Here is a 19369-nt window from a genome sequence, read left to right as displayed (position 1 = left end):
GACTTGTATGCTTTAGATGAACATTTCTCTCCCATTTATGAGAGTTGTGGGAAAAAGGCCCAAGATGGATTCTATTTGGCTGAGGGGTATTTGTTCAAAGAGGGAAAGCTTTGCATACCCCAAGGATCCATTAGGAAATTACTTGTGAAAGAAAGCCATGAGGGTGGGCTCATGGGCCACTTTGGGATAGACAAGACCCTTGTCTTACTCAAAGAAAAGTTTTATTGGCCCCATATGAAGAAAGATGTCCATAAGCATTACACTAGGTGTGTGGCTTGTTTACAAGCCAAGTCTAGGGTGATGCCTCATGGGCTATACACACCCTTACCCATCCCATCTGCACCTTGGGTAGACATTAGTATGGACTTTGTCCTTGGGCTTCCTAGAACCCAAAGAGGTGTAGACTCTATCTTTGTGGTGGTGGATAGGTTTAGCAAGATGGCACACTTTATACCATGCCACAAGGTGGATGATGCTTCCCACATCTCAAAACTCTTTTTCAAGGAAGTTGTGAGACTCCATGGTTTGCCTAGGACCATTGTGTCAGATAGAGATGCTAAGTTCCTTAGCCACTTCTGGAAAACCTTATGGGCTAAGCTAGGAACTAAACTTCTTTTCTCTACCACTTGTCATCCACAAACTGATGGGCAAACAGAGGTAGTGAATAGGTCTTTATCCACCCTTTTAAGGGCTCTTCTGAAAGGCAACCATAAGTCTTGGGATGAGTATCTTCCTCATGTAGAATTTGCCTACAACAGGGGGGGTTCATAGAACCACCAAGCAGTCCCCTTTTGAGGTTGTCTATGGGTTCAATCCCCTAACACTGTTAGACCTCATTCCCCTCCCACTGGACACTTCTTTTATACATAAAGAAGGGGAATCTAGGTCAGAATTTGTAAAGAAGTTGCATGAGAGGGTTAAGAACCAAATAGAGAACCAAACAAAGGTGTATTCAACTAAAGGCAATAGAGGAAGAAAAGAGCAAGTTCTTAATGAGGGTGATTGGGTTTGGCTCCATCTTAGGAAGGATAGATTCCCTACTAAAAGGAAATCCAAGCTTAGCCCTAGAGGGGATGGACCTTTTCAGGTTTTGGAGAGGATCAATAACAATGCCTATAGGTTGGACCTCCCAGAAGAGTATGGAGTCAACACCACTTTTAACATTTCTGATTTAACTCCTTTTGCAGGTGGAGCTGATATTGAGGAGGAGGAACTAATAGATTTGAGGTCAAATCCTCTTCAAAGGGAAGGGGATGATGCAATCCTCCCTAGGAAGGGACCAATCACTAGAACCATGAGCCTTAGGGTAGATTTCTGAGCCCATGGGCCAAGGTTGGGTCCAATTATCTTTGTACATATTAGACTAGGATGTCATTATATTTGGTCCTTGTATTTAGGGCTCCATATTGTAGGTAGGGTACCCTAGAAATATAGGATTTTTCAGCCCTTGTATTTTTGGGCACCTAGACTAGTTTTTGTATTAGGGGTAGTTTTGTAATTTCACATGCACTAAGTGGATATTTGATGTGTGTGGTTGGAAATAAATTTAATTGAATTGGTAGAAGCCCAATGCAATTAAATTTTAGAGGGGGAGGCGAGCATTTGCTTACTACACCCCATTGCCACATCATATAGTCACACTTTGTGCATGTCCTTCATGCTTTTCATGCCTCATGACACCTAAGCACACTTAGTGGAGAATCTTGGAATTGATCTTGGATTAGTGGGCTGAACCATAACTAAAATTCACTAATCATAATTAGTGAAATTTTGGCTCCAAAGTTTGGCTCCACAAATTCAGTTTCAAATTCAAGTGAAATTTGAATTTCCCTCCCATTTTGTGTGACACTTAGGCTATAAATAGAGGTCATGTGCGTGCATTTTTTTGAACTTTGATAATTTGAATATTAACTTCAGATTTCAGAGCTCTTTTTGAGCACAAAATTTCGTGCTCTTCTCTCCCTCTCCCTTCATTCATCTCCTTCTTCCTCCAAGCTCTTATCCATGGCCTCCTATGGTGGTGAGCTTCTTCTAGACTCATCTTCTCCTTGAAGTGGCGTCTCCTCTCTCTCTTCCTTCTCCATTCCGCTGCCATTTATCTTCCAAGAAGCAAAGGAATCCATTGATGAAGAAGATCCTAGGCCTACAAGCTCCAATGGAGCTTACATCAGGTACTGCTATGACTTAGGAAAGATAGGAGAGGAAAAAAGCAAAACCACATGGACCTTGGAGAGCATTATGGATATTTTCATTTTAAAAATTTTTGGGGTAGTATCGTACCAAATATCACTAAATTACAAGTCAGTCCATGCAATACACCAAGTTCTATTGTTAATTGTTTGGTTTGGTTTGGTAATGAATGAAACAAACTGCTACTTCACTTCCTTTAAATCTCATGCCTTCTTTAAATATTTCTGCTAACATGATACTACCTCTATTTCAAAATATATGTCATTCAAGGTCATTGCAGACATACTGAGAAAGTTATTAAATAATCTCCATTGGAGCAAACTATAAATGTATCTAACAAAATTAACCTCTATTGAAATACTGAACATAACATTATCACTTCATTAACGTCTCCATTTAGTGGAGATAACAAGAGAGTAGGATAAAGTTGGTAAAAAAATAGTTTGGCTTTCTATATCAAAAGATAAAATCAAACAATTTATTCCGTGAGATGACGAATATTTTAAAACAGAGTAAGTATATTTTCTGGAGATTTGTTGAAACCTAGGAGACAGACCATTATGAAAATTGTATTTGTCTTATGATTTAATTACATTATTTTTTTTATAGGGCATCAGTTTATTGGGTTCGTTAGGTTGAAGACTTCAATTTTCTGTTCTTTATTTGTTATAACTTATAAGTCAGAACTCAGATAATTTAGTGAAATATAAGCAAAAGAAGCAGAGGACAATGACCTACGAACATTCTACAGTAATGAGAAACTTTTTATTTTCAATAGAAATGAAGCAGAAAGAAAGAATTTGGATTTGGATCCTCTCCTATAGAGGAATAATAGGATATGATCATGCTAATTAGTGGGACATACAACCTATCACAGTCAGTCCTTATTTGAGTCCTATCTCTCTCTTTCTCACACACACATAACCATACCCTATTAGCTGAAGTAGGAAAAGATCCAAAATCCACTAAAGTCATTTTGGCTTATAGCGGCAGCTAGGGGAGGTCAAAATACTACTAAATTCAAAATGTCAACAAAAATAATTGATGATAAAAAACCTTTTAATGCCAAATTTATAGATCTATTTCTGTTAACTCCGTTGATAATAAGGGTTATGGACTGGGTAAGCAGCTAACCTTGAATGTCGTTTCATCAAAAGCACTTAATGAAAAAAAGGGAGCAAGATAACGCATAGGCAAAAAAAAAAATTTTGAGATGTCCTTTAGCTACTTTGTTCACTAAAAAATTTTAAGCATTCCATTATTCTATTATTTTTTTATCAGCAAAATAGTAATGTATATTATAATAGTAAAATCAGTACAAGTGGTACTAGTGTATTTACATCCTTGATTGACTGTAGAGCTATGATGTCCTAATACAAGCTATAGTGCAAGAATTAGGAAGCCATAGATCTGAATGTAACTAGATTCTCAATCACAAAAAGAAAACTGTAGACCAAGAGGGATAAGAATGCAGTAATGAATTGGTAGTCATAATCACAAGGTACCTCCTTCAGCAGCTTTACTGATTTCAGTCCAAGAGGGATATGAATGTTGTAACCAGTCAACATTTATATGGTGCTGCGGTATGCTCTATAAGGAGAAAAAATGTTGAACTACTTCACTCACATGGAGAAAGTCAAACAAAAATTCATGGAAACAATCTATGTATCTATAAGAATGGATAATGGGCTTTATTGTTAATATAGTAAGAAAAGGCCAAGCATATCTAATATAAGAACAAAGGCAAAAAACTAAAATGCTCCTTATTTGACGATGGTATAATGAAAAACATAATTGGATCAAGCCCACAAGTTAAAATAATACACATAATGTCCTCAGTTCTTCCACTTTCATCTTCAAGCGCCTCACGAGTTCCGTTTCACAGTGCCCCCCTCAAATTGCAAGAACTACGTACCTGATTGAAGAACCAATACATACAATTTCTAGTTATTGATTGAAGGTAAAGAAAAAAAATTTAGATATAGGAAATAAAGAAAGTTGTGAAGTATACTATAAGCAAAAGCAAATGATAGTAGAAACTCGGTCACCACTTACATTTCCCTAATCAATACTTGCATATGCTCTCAGTCGTTTTCCTGAGTTGATCACTTTCCTATCTAAGCTTGGACATCCAAGTGCCAGAATAACTCCTATATCTTTTTGAGACAAGAATCTGAGAACAAAGTCATTTTTAAAATAACTTCTGTGCAAATTATGTTTCCTTCACAACAAGAAGGAATTTAAAAGAAAAATTTCGTGCAAGAATTATCATTGCCACTTAAACCAAAGATAGAGAAACTTTATTGACTTAAAGTCTGTTTGGATAAACTTCTCTATAATCACTTATAGAAGAAGAAAATAAGAAAGGAAAATGAATCATTGCCACTTACAAGTTTCTTTATAAGCTAAAATTAGTTTATGCATAAACTAATTTTAACTTTTGGAAAAAGTCATTTCATTTTATTCTTCTTATTTTCTTCTCTCATAAGTACTTATATAAAAATTTTATTCAAACAAACCCTTGGTCCCCATAGCATCAAATATGGAATAGAAGAAAAGGTATAAATCATGTCTAGGTTCATCTCCATTACCATTTGGATATCACAATCTGTCACAACTCAAACACCTTGCATGCACAATATAACTATGATGGCCAAACCAACAAATAATTAAACACCTAAACTAAATTTAAAGCATATGTCATAACCATCCCAAAGAACACTATTTTTAAACATATATGTTTACCTTTTTATAGTTTAGGATTTTAGGTTGGGGACTTACATCAAACAGGTATTATACACGTCAACATCGCACTACATAAACTCAATAATTTCCACTAATCATTCAATGTTACTAAAAGTATATATAGATAGTAGAGAGTAGAGTACTAACCAGTTAGATTCAAGTTATGAAAGAGTCATGGTTTCGAGAATTAGATGCAAACGAGCAAACATAGAGAAGAGGCTCAACTTTGGATCATTTTCACAATCTGCAATGAGCAAGTAGCAACTTTTAGTCACAAATGCTACAATTTTTTAGTCAGACACTTCCTTATTATAATGCCATTGTAAGAATCTCTTTAACTACAAAAACATTTGTCTATAGTCTGTACTAGGTCGGGTGGTATCAAAGTGTACTAAGGGAAACTACAAGTTTAACTCATTGAACATAAATTAGATTCATGCACATGATAACCAACAAGGGACGACAGGCCTTAGCCTATATTGCACCAAACTATTCATAAATTTTCTATGTCCAAATTGTCATCACCACCCAAAGAAAAGAAAATGCAAAATTCCAAGTCCTTAATAGCATAAGTGCAACTATTTGCCAAAATATAATCATAGCAATAAAATTCCTCATGAAAGAAGAAACAAAATGATTGTCAAACACAAAATCAATTTTGAATGGCTAAATAAAAATGTGTACCTCTTTTATTCTTTTCCTGACGCTCTTCACTTCATGAAAATGATCTACACAATTAGCAAACCAAAAATTAGAAATAGAAATTCAAGTTGAAGTGATGCATGCATATCTCTAATAGCATCTTGTGCTACAAAAATGACTAATGTTTTATCATTAAGTAATTTGGATGTCTATATCATTCAATAGCTTAAATTTATACTTTAATCACATTAAAAAAATAGATGAATGAAATACTAATATAGATACCGTTATATGTGCATTTGTAAAGCTACCCCAAACACACTATGAAGTTGAAGGAAATCCAGCAAGAATATTCTCATTAGTATTCAGAAAGTAACTTGCAAACTTAACATAATGTGAAAAACATGTCTTACCAAGATAATCACATTCAAATTTACCAGAAGCATCCTGTCATACCCTAATTTCATCCGGGGATTATAATTTGATGATATACAACCATTGATTGGCCGCTTCGAGATATTTGGCACCATTTGTTGCACAATATGTGAAGTCCTGAGACGTGCTGAAAATCCAAAGGAAGCAGGCTTACACGATCCGTGAAAATTCTGTGATGTGACGGAAATCGAAAGGGGGTATTTTTCGCAATCCGTGAGTTTTCGTAACTTCTTCGAAAGCTAAATAAAGAGTAAATACATAATCCGTAAGGACTCATAACCTTGCGGAAGGAAAATAAGTATCGTTACGAAATTCGTAAATTTTCGTAACGTTACGGAAAAAGAATTACCAAAAAAGGTAGAGGGGGTGCATTTAGTAAAAAGGGGGGTACAAATAGCAATCAGGCCCACTTGGGCCTTCCAGATTCTTCCTCCAGAAGGTTGTTGCTTCTGGAGGAAGCAACCTTGCTCGCCTGGGCGAGCTGGGTGGCAAGCTCCTCCCCTATTTTGCTATAAATAGGGGGAGGAGTGAAGGGAGAAGGGGTTCAGCCTTCTTGGCACTTCTTATTCTCTCGAAATTGCTGAGGAAAATTATTTCCGTGAAGAAAATCCAAGCCGAGGCGCTTCCGTAACGTTTCCGTGAGTAATTACGCGAAGATTCTCGACCGTTCTTTAACATTCATCGTTCGTTCTTCGTTTTCTTCAGTCTTCAATGGGTGAGTACTTCAAACCGAGCTTTTCAATTCATTCTATGTACTCGTGGTGGTCCACATTTTGTTTCATGTATTTTTATTCTCGTTTTCATTCGCTTTCTATACCCCCTTTTGACGTGCTTAAGTCATTTATTTAAGTCATTTCTCGCCTAATCTAAAAATAAAATAAATTTCCACCGATCATTTGAATTGTAGTATTCGTTAATTTCTGTTAAAATGAATTCCGACCGTTCAGTCATGCCGTAACCACGTTGGAAATCAAAAAAGAGGTAAAATAATAATATAATAATAAAAAAATACCTTTTAGTAAAATAAAGCGAAAAATCAATCGGACGTGTTCTCTTTGGGATTTCTCATTCTTAATTGAATCGGCTAATAACTAAAGTGAAACTAAGGCTAAAATCAACTCGCCTAGTCAAGCTCGTCCACAAAAAGTAGGATTTGAAAGTTTATCATTTCAGTTTTCTTACCAAGTAAAATGGATCATTTTTAAGGTCCAACGCCTTAAAATGATCACTTTTCAAAGTAAAAAGAATCACTTGATTCACGCATAAGAAATAACTACGTAGGTCTGATTTCCTCTTCGATGGAGGGTACGTAGGAGCAAGAGCCCCGCTTTTGTCGACCTCAAAAAAATAAAAAAGAACTAAAGTTAAGATAACACAATTTCCACAATTCTGAAAAATAGGCTGTTGTCCTTTGAGACAAACGTGAGAGGTGCTAATACCTTCCTCAAACGTAAATACAACTCCCGAGCTTAGAATTTTCATTTTGACCGGTTTCCTTTGGTTTTCCCGACGTTTTCCACAAATAAACGTTGGTGGCGACTCCGCGCACCTTTCCTCCTTTGGGAAGCGCACCCGTGAGCCTCGCCTCGCACGCCCGCAAAAGGGCACGTTGCGACACATCCTCAATTACCTCCTTCCACATTTCTAAAGTGCAATTCATAGTCTCTGAAATTACTTTGATTTGTAACAAATAACATTACACTCACTCCTATCATATAATATGACATTATTATTTCCATTTTTTTACTTCTTTTCAATTTCACTACCTCCAGAATTATAATCATTATCTAAGTTAGTAATTCAACTTATCCAACCTTTGATTCTGCATTGAATCTAAACATAGAGTCTTATTTTGAGATGCCCAATTTCTCTCAATCGAAGCACCTTCTCCACCGCTACTGTCACAACCTTCCTCACCGTCCAATTCTTTGTCGAGGAACTTGATACGGCACGAGCCAGCTCTTAGCATCGCGGCTCAATGTGCCACCAATGGCAATTACGCTTCTAATCAGAGCCACAACAATGCACTCTACCGAAGTGCTTCCATGTTAGGTACAATGCTGCCTCGTCCACCACCTAAAGTCACAAAGCAACACCAATCTACGCACTCGTGTTTACATCTGATCAATGAAGAAGAGAGAGCGTTGAAGCGAGAATGAGGATCGGGGTGAAAGAAAGAAAGAGTTGAAGCAAGTCACTGATCGAGTGAGTAATGATTGAAGCGAGAATCCAAATCGGGGTGAGAGAAAGTTAGAATTGAAGCGAGTCACTAGAGAGTGGAGAGTGAAGACTAATGAATGTTTGATTAAAAAATTAATTAGTGATTAGTTAAATTGTTTTTTTTTTCTGAATGAGTTATTATTCTAATGCTAATTTTGTGATAATATTATTGGAAATTGCTTTCATATATGTAATTTTCGACAACAATTACTTATGGGTCATTAATATCTTTAATTAAATAATAAAACACTAGCAATTGTTTTATTTCCAAATAATAATCACAATTAAAAATACATTTTGGTGTAGTGGTAGGCACATGTTTTTCAAGAATTTTAGCTACACTAAGTATCAATAGGTAAAAGTCTTCATGAATTTTACATATTTATTAGGTATTAAAAGACTTTTGCTACACTTAAAGTCTGTGGGTAAAAATATTTTTTAATTTTACCTACATAAATTTATGTCCATAGGTAAAAGTGGTTGTAGGTACAGATCATTTTTCTTGTAGTTCGTGACTTAATTTGTGTAATAGTATAACTATGTGACTTTGTGATAATATATTAATATTAATATTAATATTAAGGGAATAAAAATGCATGTGATACAAATTTAATTTTTTTGGGATGCTTGAGTATGTTGACTGCGATGGCATTATTGGATACGAATTAGGATATCTAACGTAATTCTTTTTATTATTGTACGTTGTTGGAGACAAGTGACTTGGTTATCTCTATTTTTTTATTAGTTAGGCAATGTGAGAATCTATGAATTAGGGATTGAGAAATTTTCTTAACTAAGACTATCTTAAAGACATTTATTAGTATTTAGCTAATATCCATCTAAAAATATCCTTATCACTTTTAGTTTTTCAAAAATTTGCTAATTAGTTTGGTCTTTGTTTCTAGTGCATTTCCTTTGTTATGGTTTGGTTGAGTGAAAATGTGAAAATGACATGACAACTATGTAGCTTGTTATATATGCAGTCAGTAAAGAATAATAATTTGAACCGTTGAGCGAGAGAGAGAAATATAAATAATTGTTTGGTGATATAATTTGGTGATATAATATTTTTGTGTTGCTTGGATTGGTTCTATTTTTAATTTGCAGGTTTGGGTAATATTAACAAAATAGACAAAATATTAAGAAAATGCAAAAACAACATGATTCTTCCAAAACCGATGTTGTATTGAACCTTACAACATTGTTTTTGTCAAAACTCAGGTTCTTTTGCTACTATACAACATCAATTTTGTCAAAACCAATGTTGTTTTGCTACTATACAACATCAGTTTCTGGAAAACCGATGTTGTTAGGTGTATGACAACATCAGCTTTAGAAAAACCGATTGCATATTTTACATTTTTTTTGGTTTATTGCTTATTATACAACATTGGTTTTCTTAAAAATTGATGTTGTGTAGTGTATGTTAACATCGGTTTTGCATAACCAATGTTAACATAGATACTTTTAACGCCGGTGGTTTCAACATCAGTTTATAACCGATGTTGAAAGTCCAAAAGAACTGATGATAAAAGCCTATTTTCTAGTAGTGCACTTAAATAAATATTGTCACGTTCACACTTAAATTCAAATTTCTATATCAAGCCATCCCTGAATTTTGATTCACATAAATTTTTGACATATATGCATATAAATAAATGTATATAATTAACCATTACATATATAAACAAGTATGCAATAATCTAAATAAATCTATATAAAGGAGTAGGCTATCAAAAAGTTCGAAATGGATATCTTATGTTGCTGACATGTGGTATAAACAGGGCTAACATGAGCATTTTGAAAATTTGAAGCATATTCATATTCACCTCCACTTGAGCTTCTTCGGTTCATAATTCTCTTCATCTCTTCTCTATGTCTTCATTCTTCATTGACCCGAGCTTCTTCATCGACATTTTTCCTCTCTTTTCATCTCTTCTATACTTCATCGACACATGAGATCTCTTCATCTCTTCTTTACTTCATCAAAATTGTGTTGTGCAGTGATTCTTTAGTGTTTAACATCTCTTTTCATCTTTGAGACAGGGATAGCCATGATTTATGTTGCCATCGCTGGTGTCGGATGCAACTCAATCGTCGAAATCAATAAGTGGAGGCCACAACCAGAATTTTTCATATCAATTATACCAAACAATGCCATTCCAATGCTCTATTTCGTCACATCTCTATGTCAATGCTGTAGAGAACATGAATCCTCTTGGACAATTTCCCATAGAGAATGCATATGAGATGTTAGAAGTGTCCGAGACTAACTCCTTAGACAAGATAAAAGCTGTTAGGAGTGTCCGAACCTAGCTGAGTCAAAGAATGGTTCCACTGTGTCTTGACGATTTGTACAAATTCTAGCTGCCTATGAGGTTTGTTCAAATCATGTCCTATTTTATGAATTATCATTAATGTTGTTGATTAATATAACCTTAATCATATGTGTAGGGGTAGTTTTATTTCTGGCTAAAATATTGTAGATAGCTTAATTAAAAGGAATCATTGTATTCCTAGCTAAATTAGAGCTTGAATTAAAACGAATCAACCAAGTTTTGCTTATTGAAGAATCCATAATATTATGATTTGAGGATATTTCATATACTATTGTGTTCAGTGGACTGAATAATTGGTTTTGTTTGAATATTCTAAATACGACCAATGTATATCGAATTGAGAAGTGGCATGCTCATAGTAACCTTTTGATACTCTATTTTTTTCTCCATTGCATTTTAGTTAGCTCTTGAACACATAAAAATTGTCAAATTGATGCAATGAGTTCGAAGAAGCTCCCATGTGTTAATTAGGGGAACAACTACCTATTGCCCTTGAAGGATCAAAGATGTTCTGCATTCAATAGTTTAATCAAATGAACAAATAACATCATTTTGATAGTTTCTTAAGCCCAAAGTTTAAAAAGTAACATCATTTTGATGATTTGGCCTCTCTGTCATTTTGGTGTTCATTTTTCAACATTGGTTTTTGGTATTGCTTGCATTGGTCAAGTTAGCAGTGGGGCAAACTCAGTCATCTTCTGATCTGTAACAATTTTTCTTCTTTCTTTTTTATTCACAAATCATAGCCTTTGCCTAAGGGTCATGTCATGTCCATATAGTTTATATTATATACATTCAACTCTATTTTTTCAAAATATATAGAGAGAAAATAAATAATATTCCATTTTTTTCAATGTTTTACTCTGCTTCTACAAAGGTTGCTGTGTACATAGGGTTGTCCATATAATATGAGGTTTGTAATTAACTAGTTGGAGAGTTTAAGTTATATTAGACCATCATAGGGTATGTTTTCATGAAGGTTTTATTAAACAATCTACGACACAACATCAAGGTTTTTGAGTGGTTAAGAAAAAGGAAAAATTAACAAACTAACAATTAACATTTGTCAATAATTTTTGTTTTAGGTTTCTATGGAAGTAGAATTAAAGATCAGAGTTTTAATGTGATGAAAATTTAAAACCTTGGTTTTGATAGAAGAATTTTGAGTTTATATGGTCGTGTTACAAAATTACAGTTAGTGGAGCATGAAATTGATCAGACAGTGTTATAATTTTGTAATTTTCTGGAAGAGGTGAAACAAGTGAAGAATTTTGTAATGGGTTTCAATTTTTTTTGCTTTAAATTGTTGAAACTCGAAATTTAGAATAGTAGATGGTACAAAGATAAACTATGATTGATATGCAGATAGAATGATCCCACTTCTACTGTGTTGCATTGTCATGTGTAATTCTGTATTGGATCATAATGGAAGGTGATTGCGACATGATAGATATTATGCTTTTGCTAGCACTTGAGTTTTTTTATTTACCATTATTTCTATTGATTCACTTAGGAAAATGACACAGTAGTTCATTAGTGTCAGTCATCCTTTACGGAGAGAGGAAAGGGTGACATAATGCTACAATCACTTTCTATACAGTACTGAGTTGTGATCATAAATTCATAATAGAATTAATTCAAGTTGATAACTTTTCCTTCTTTTTTTTTGAAGTGGGAAAAAAGAAGAAATTCTTTTGAACCCCCGAATGGGGAAGGACATATTCATTCATCAATGTCTAATCTATGTAGTGCAAAGCCATGTTGTACTTCACCCCACTACAAACAAATGAAAGAAGACTGAATTTCTGGTAAAAAGAATTGAAAGTCCCCACATTGCTTTCCCATGATATTCTAATAATGCATTATTATGCTAAGTTTGCATAAATGACGCGGGATATGGCTTTAGTTTAAGCATTTTATTCTTTTGGGTATGGTTATGATTGGGAAACCAGTTTGGTTAGTGGCAGTGGGATCCTGCAAAGGTTATTAACATAGTAGAGTTTGACATCTGGGATTGGCTGGATGACATGAGCCTTGAGCAAAGACTTTGCTTTTCTTTTCTTTCTTTTTTCTCTTGAATTTTGGATATGTTGTACATGGTCTAATAAATATTTTTTTTGGTCCTTGTTGATTAATTGGATATAATATGTTCATGGTATTGGCAAGATGACCGCATACTTCATGACTTTAACTATGGGAAATCTTGCAGATCATACATTACATTGAGTGTGTGTGGGTAACTATAATGAGGTTTTCCCTTGGTTACATTATAGGTAATATTGACTTAACAAAATAATCTATGATACACTGCAGATTCTTTCAAATTCTCAAAAGAGAGCCCATTATGACATGTACCTGTTGTCTAAAAAAAAAACTTATGCAAAGGCATTTTGGACAGGGTTCAAAATTGCAAATTTAAAAATCACATGCTACTAGGTTCAAGGAAATGGAACTTGTTGAATGGTTAAAATGGTACAGATTAACTATAAGTAATATTTTGGCAGAAAAGAATATGGTAGTTGGAACTGGCTATTTTGATGTACTTGAGAAAGATTTTTATTTAGCTATTCATGCAACATACTATGCAAAGGCATTGTGGACAGGGTTGAAAATTTACAAATCACAGGCTACTAGGTTCAAGGAGATGGAAATTGTTGAATGGTTAAAATGGTATAGATTAACTATAAGTAATATTTTGGCAGAAAAGAAGATGGTAGTTGGAACTGGCTATTTTGATGTACTCGAGAGAGATTTTTATTCAGCTATTCATGCAACATACTATGGTCCTGAAATTCATTCCATGGAGCTTCTTCCTAAATGCTTTGAGGCTGAGGAGAGGTCCTCTTATGAAACTCCTGAGGTTTTGCACTTAGTTTCAGGACATGATCTTTTCGGAATGGTTTGCCTAGCCAACAAGGTTCCAGAGATATCAATTACAAACAATGAGAAGTCAACATCTTTTAAATTCTTCCTTTCAAGCCCGTGTCAATCTATAATAGATTTGAACATCCACAGGAATGTAGAAAGATCAAATGATTTTGAAACTCACAAAGGTCACTGCTCTAAAACTTCAAGTATTGTATCAAATGCATATAGACATCTAAAACTTAAAGTTTATATATTACTCCAAATTCTAAATTCTAACATTTAACAAATAAATTTACTTATTAACCAAATCACAATTTTGCTACTAAAGAAAAAAACAAATATAGCACAGCGTAGCGGAGCAACCCGTGCGTACGCACTGGTTACAAACTAGTTATATATATAAACACATATACTTGTAAGCATAGAAATATACCTATAAGTATATAAATGCTTGCCGCAACACCCAGAATTTATTAATCACCATTATCCCAAAAACTAAGCTCTGCAAACCATTTATACATTTATATTTAACTCCTAAAGCATATATCAATATATGATATAACTCATAAGCAAGTATTCTTGTATATATAATTGGAATCTTAGAAAAGAATATAGTACATAATTATTCTATTGTATATCCATATCAACGTGCATAAACACAACCACTAGGTTTTTCGAGAAACATGTATCTCATATTAGCGCATGATTTTATCAGTCAACTAAAGAAAATATTGGCTAATTTCAAAAGGAAACCACACAAGTATGCTAATTATTTATTGTAGCACTGTCAACATGAATCAATATTATCAACTCTCACTTTGAAATCAAATTGTTCCAAACGGAAATTAAAAACATGAAATAAAAAACAATAAGATGTTATGGGGTATTCATAATTTATCCAAGATCAAAGGAGACACAAACATATGATTCATTGTAATCTATGAATAAATCCTCTACCCATCATGCAAGAAAAGATGTTCCACTCCCTCCTTTACCTTGATCATGTGTTTCTCAAAGAAAAGCAGCACAAATGACCATCCTCTATCCGTCCTTCATTTGTGATTTTCATAGTACGGTCCCCAAAGAGAAAAAGAAGGAGACGGTGTAAGGAATAGACTAGGTTTCTAGAGAACTTGTCAACTTTTAGAGTTGAATCGGTCTTCCCAAGACTAAAGGCCCAAAAGCATTTAACCCAACATAATTTTATTATTATTATTATTAAAAAATAAATGACATAAATTATTTAACAAAAAATAATATATATATATATATATATATATATTTTAAAAAAATAGAAGGATGTTACAATTCCCCCCTCCTTAAAAGAAATTTTGTCCTTGAAATTTAGCTGAAAAGAACAAACCAAGATATGATTCTCCCATGTGGCTTTCCAACTCCCATGTAGCACTATCTTTAGTAGCTCCTCCGCTCACAAACTTGATCAAAGGAATATCCTTCTCTCTTAGTTGTTTCACCATTTTTTCCTCAATCCTCATTGGTAATGGATCATAGATATATTTTCTGAGTTGGGAGACATGGAAGACACTATTGAGATTTGAGAGGGATGGTGACAAGGCAATCTAATAGGCAACTCCGTTGACTCTTTTTACGATTTGGTAAGAACTGTTGAAATGAGGAGTAAGCTTGTGAGACTTCAATGTCCGACAAACCTCAGTCCACAGAGTGACTTCCATGAATACATGATCACCTGCTTAAAACTCTAAATCTTTCCTTTTCTTATCATGATAACTCTTTTGTTTGATTTGAGCTGCTTCTATTCTCTCTTGGATCAACTTGACTTTTTCAGTGGTTTGTTGCACCACTTCAAGTTCTAGCACAAGGTTATCACTAGGTTCTAACCAACAGAAAGGTGTTCTACATCTCCTTCCATACATTTAATGGTATCAAAGTAAACCTCTCTCCTAGTATAGTGTAGTTCGAGGATGAATCACATTGGAATGAGATGGATTTAATTGGTACTACTTATACCATCAAGATGCATCTACTTTTCTATAGCATATCACATAAGAATTCCACAGTTATGCATGCTTGGCTGGGAGTAGTTATGAGATGTGTGACCTTTTGAGATGTTTTGTAGAAAGTGTGTGAGTGAGGAGAAGGCATGCTGAAAAGTTTCGTGTTGGTTTGTGAGGACAGTCATTGTTCCTAAAAGTAGTCCAAGCAGGTTGTCAAGTTCTCGAAAAAGGCTACTTACGGAGGATTTTGACTAGTGGAGGGTTATAACACCTTAAATGACTTTTTCAAAATTTTGCTTGAAAGACTATTTAAATAATAAATATTGTGGAATACATGTCATTAATTTTTAATTTCTATTTCTAAGTTGGAAAAATATCTCATAATTTTTTTTCTCTTTCGTTTTTTTTTGTAAGTAAGATGAAATAAAATCTAGTAAAATAAGCATGTTGCTTGAAAAGCGTTAAGTTTTCATGTTGCAATTAAATTTGTAAATAAATGAACCTAGATTTATATTATGAAGCCTTTGTACATAAATGAAGCAAATAAATAGTGTCACGGTAGAAGAAATTTGGATACAACCCAAAGTGTAAAAGTAATGAAACGATCGATATACATCAGCTACCTAAAAAAATACATTTACAATGAAAGTCCTACCCCTCAAAATGCATCAAAATATCAAAAATGATTTAGGATCATAACAGATCACTACCTGACTAAAAGTACAGAATTACGCCTAAGGTATAGGCACAGTAAGGTAATCAATCCTCCTCCTCAAATGAAGGCTCTATGTCTCATAGAAGCTCGCGATACTCTTCCTCTTGCTTAGGTGTCAAATGAAGGCTCTATGTCTCATATCGGTGACCTACATGGGGCGTATTAACTCAAATCTCTAACTAAAGACATTACTTCTCACATCAAACCTCACTAGGACATGAATTATTGAGCATACTGAGGCACTTCCATGCCATGATAAAAACTAATATTTTCAAACCACTCCAATTGTCAACGAGACGTAAATCCCTAAGGAATATAGCAATACCAATATTGATCGATGGTGCTGGGCATGACATCTGGTCTATATATTGGCACTATGTGCTCAAGAGTGTGACACATGTAAAGTGACGTGCGTGTACCCCAACACGACCATACTCTTTCTCTTTGCCTACTACGCCAAGCTTGCAGAAGGCGTGGCTCCCTTGACATCTTTTGAACCTAAAAGTTGTTGGTTGTAGGGGTGAGTCCTCGACTCCTCAAATGCCACATAATAGTCAAACATAGACAACATGCAACCTAGTTAACCACTACGTGTGATTTCTCTAAACAAACAACACTCTTGAGATCCTAAGCGCGTAACTAACATACTTATCACCTATTAGGGCCCAATCTCTACCCCTAATCCTCCCAGGTCTTGATGGTCTTACATAATCACATGGATCACAGTCAAGAGTGATCACCACATATGGATACATCATACATCAATCCTCAAGCTCCCAACTCAAAAAAATTAGTCTCAGAGCTAGTCAAGAGTAGCAAAGTGAGGCATATGAGTTACCCGCACCGAATGAGTACACCAAATGTTGGATAGCTACCACTCGCTCATTCCCTCGGGTTCTTTGAACCTCTCTGCCCACTATACCTCAGTGTATCTCTGTCCATCATTTACTTTCTCAACATAATCTCACTTTCTCACAAAAGAAAAATAGAACCATTGGTTCCTTACTCTCTTTCCAATCCATTTGACTTCTGCCAATGCATCATATGCGTAGCCCTCGTGCCACGTGCATCAACAAACGCGTGCAAACAAGAAAATAAGAAAAAGAGACCAAGCTCAAGCCTACCTATTGCTCTCAGCATGAAACAATTAGACATCATAATGGATATGATTACAACAATCTAACAATCATAACAAACAATTTACCGAGGTTCGGACACCTCCAGACCCAAACCACAACGCATACAAATAAAATAGCAATATACATATATATATATATATATATATATATATATATATATATATATATATTGTAAAATATAAATTCACACACCACATATATAATTTGTTGAAGTTCACACTCTTTCGGTCTTACAATTCACCAAAAATAATAATAATACATGCATGCATGCATCTTAGTAATTTTATCAGTAGAGAATCATTATAATTTTCAGAATAGTCATCAACAATCAAATCTTACAGTTTATTTCAACAATTTTGTAGCAATTAAATCAATAGTTCACTACTAGAAAATAGGCTTTTAACATCAGTTTTTTTTTTACTTTGAATATTGGTTTTTAACCGATGTTGGATCCATTGACATTAACGAACTCAATTTTAACATCAGTTTTCCAAAAGCCAAGGTTAACATACACTACACAACATCAGTTTTTTTAGAAAAATGGATGTCGTATAATAAGCAATAAACCAAAAAAAATGTAAAACATGCACAAAAACAACATCAATTTTTTTAGAATCGATGTTGTGGTACACCTGACAACATCGGCTTTCCTAAAAACCGATGTTGTGTTGCACACGACAACATCAGCTTTCCTAAAAACCAATGTTGTGTTGCACACGACAACATCGATTTTCTCGAAAAATCGATGTTGTCAGGCATAAAACAACATCAGTTTTCCTAAAAATTGATGTTGATTTATGCAGAACAACATTGATTTTTAGAAAAATTGATGTGGTTTTTTGCAATTTTTTTGTTTGTTTTTTAATATTACCCAACCTGCAAATTAAAAAATAGACCAATCCAGGAATTTTGACAATACAAATTTTTATATTATTAATGAATAATTACTATCAACTATAAGAAATAGTTAAAGAAACAACAATGTCAATATATAAAATTATCTACCATAACTGAATCTAATTAAACTATCTATACAATTGTAAAATTTCTTAAACACCTAGTGTTTCATTTTTAACTTTGAGATAATATCTTGCCCACTAAATGTTATTTTCCTTTAATCTCTCTTGTTCAAATGGTCTTGGATCAATAAAATATTGCATGGTATAATAAAACATAACTTCATCAGTATAAACAATAACAAGTATAACAAATGAAATTAGTTTTGAAGTAAACAATTACCATTTCCCAATTATCCTTGAAATCTCCTAGGAGTATCATTGACATCCAATGAATCACATAATAGCCGCACTCAATGCTTCCTCTTTGCTTATTAAACTAAATTCAATCAGATATTGAAAATTAATCGAAAATCTATCAACACAGTAATAAAATGTAATTTTTAAGATATCAAGTATTGTTTAACTGGAATCCATTTAGCAGTAGCCTTGGATTTACTTCCTTGGATATCATTGAATCCCTTCAAAGCACTGGTTAAGAGAAACATGCATGCACATTGTACCATTAAAATATTGATATCTTACAAATTACAACTGACTTGTTAATAATTCCTTTGAAGTAGTTGTCAAACTTATTGTGCAAGGAATAAAACAAGATGACAACATTGACCTTAGGACATAAAACAAATAATTGTCAATGCGCACTGCATTGAGGAATATTAAGCTAATATAGTGCATACATTATTTAAATTGATTTGTTCAGTTTTACTTACCCATTCAAGTAGGCTCCTAGGTAGACATCTCTTTGTGAATTCAGCATTCATTCCTTAATATAATCCTTAGATTCAATTTGTGATTGCCCAGATATGGATTGTGGCTCAAGGAATCCATACACAGAAGCATTCTTCGATCACAAACTTATTCATATGCCTATTGTTGTTAAAATAAAGTAAATTATGCATCAATTTAAAACAATCAATTATGTAATAGATTGTAATGTAACATGACTTACAGAATCCACATTTGTATAACAAAGATGTTGAGACATTGATCATCGTGTGCTATTTAAGGATCTTCATGCTTTATGTACAAGGGGACATCATCATTATACACCCCAAACACAGTTCAATCCCACGACAACTAC

At 34.0% G+C, this 19369-nt stretch overlaps 1 pseudogene; it reads left to right on the top strand.

Moving 5' to 3' along the window:
- The first annotated feature begins 10386 nt into the window (after positions 1-10386).
- LOC106798210 (uncharacterized) lies at positions 10387-15291 on the top strand (annotated as a pseudogene).
- The last annotated feature ends 4078 nt before the right edge of the window (positions 15292-19369 follow it).

This window comes from Glycine max, chromosome 3, assembly GCF_000004515.6.
Source record: "Glycine max cultivar Williams 82 chromosome 3, Glycine_max_v4.0, whole genome shotgun sequence".
Lineage (NCBI taxonomy): Eukaryota > Viridiplantae > Streptophyta > Magnoliopsida > Fabales > Fabaceae > Glycine > Glycine max.
The sequence above is the reverse complement of the archived record's forward strand: the minus strand, read 5'-3'. Positions and strand labels throughout refer to the sequence as shown.